Source organism: Hipposideros armiger, unplaced genomic scaffold, assembly GCF_001890085.2.
Source record: "Hipposideros armiger isolate ML-2016 unplaced genomic scaffold, ASM189008v1 scaffold_253, whole genome shotgun sequence".
NCBI lineage: Eukaryota > Metazoa > Chordata > Mammalia > Chiroptera > Hipposideridae > Hipposideros > Hipposideros armiger.
The window spans coordinates 604,322-605,973 of NW_017731603.1; positions in this window are offsets into that span (position 1 = coordinate 604,322).

The following is a 1,652-nucleotide window of genomic DNA, read 5'->3' on the forward strand; positions in this document are numbered from 1 at the left end:
GTGTGAGTTTCTTCAGTCATGTAACCACACAGTCCCTCTCTTTGCCTGGCTGTGTGTCTGTGTATTTGTGGGTGTCTCTTAAAAGCTGGGGTGCCACAGCACATTATGGGTTTATGAATGAGGCCCCATTAGAGTCTCAGGATGTAAGAGGGAGTCCTGGGGTCCACAGCGATAGGGTCCCCGCATGAGGGAGCTAGGCGAGCTCCAGCCCCACCCCCCACCCCAGATTGAGTGCACAGCCCAAGTGGAGAGAGAGCCTGCTGTGCAACCACAGCATGAGGCTGGGCCCAGTTTCCTTCCAGTCTGCTCCATGCCCCAGGGTCACTCCCATCACCACGGTATACCACATCCGGAGCAGCCCTCACCCAGCATGCATTTTAGGAATGTCCCCTTTCACCACTGTTAGAGATCAGATAAATGGGTCCTCTGGGGGCTGGGGTTGGGGGCACCCTTTTCACATTCCCCTTACCTACTGAGGAGGCCTCTCTCCTCTGCGTGTGCTCAGTTTCCCACCTGGAGCAGAAGCAAGGTCCACCCTGGCCACGGGGCGCCTGGCTGAGCAGGTAAACCTTGCTTCCTGGCAGAGGACCCAAGGGCCGCATGCTCATCATGTGGCCCCAGCAAGAGGGACATCACAGCCACCTCAGGGCTCATGCAAGGCTGCTGCCCTTTGGGAAAGAGATGGGAAACAGATAGCCCTGCGAGCACTGGAAAAGAAATCACATCCATAATTGTTGGCAGGAAGGTTAATTGGATGCGGTGGTAAGCTTGTTCCTGGGACAGGTGTGTTAATAGCGCTAAAACATCTGAAAATGCCCAGAGCCACATGGAGGAATTAATAGGCCTGGACAGTCCAAGGTTACACTGAAAGCACCAGGGAGTGGAAGGAGCACTGGACCAAGAGTCCAGCTCCTGGCTCTTACCTGGCTTGGCCATCAGCTCGCTGCAGCCCTGCCTCTCTGGACCTTGAAAAACATGACTGTGTGAAGGCAAGGTTGAGGCTTTGCTGTGGTCCTGCGCGGTGGTATTGTTGTCATTGCTCTATTTTGGGGGTGAGGAAACTGATTTCTTTAGTGGAGGTGCCTTTTGCCACAGCTGGCAGTGATGGGTCAATGCTGGACCCCTACTCCAAGCTGAGAGCCATCCATGAAGGGAATGGACTAGAAGCCAGGTAATTGTCCACTGCCAGGGCAGACAGTCCCTTGGTGTCCACCAGGAGGCGCCCTAGACTGTTTCTTCTCGTTAGCACCAGCACCCTCATCCTCAGCCAGTGTGGTCTCCCCTGGGTGGTCTCTGAGCTAGGCTGGGCTGGGGGCCAGCTCCTGGGGCAAGGTGGGGAGTCACACTGGTCCCCCATCCCCCTCCTAGCCTACCCCCATGGAGGGGCCTCCTGCCCTCACCTTCCAAGGGTGAGAGAGGTCTCAAACTCACAGGGATGTGAGGGCCCATTGGTCCCTTCCTCAGGTCCCTAGGGAGCCCCACATGCCACGAGTCAGCTACAAATGTCAGAGGCTCAGAGAAGGTTAGTAACTTGCTCGATGTCACACAGCCAGGTCTGTCTGATTCTAGATGCCAGAACCCAGTCCTGATTCAGGGGAGGCTCAGGGTGGGTGCACTGGACCCAGCCTGTCATGTGGCTCACAACAGGCAGG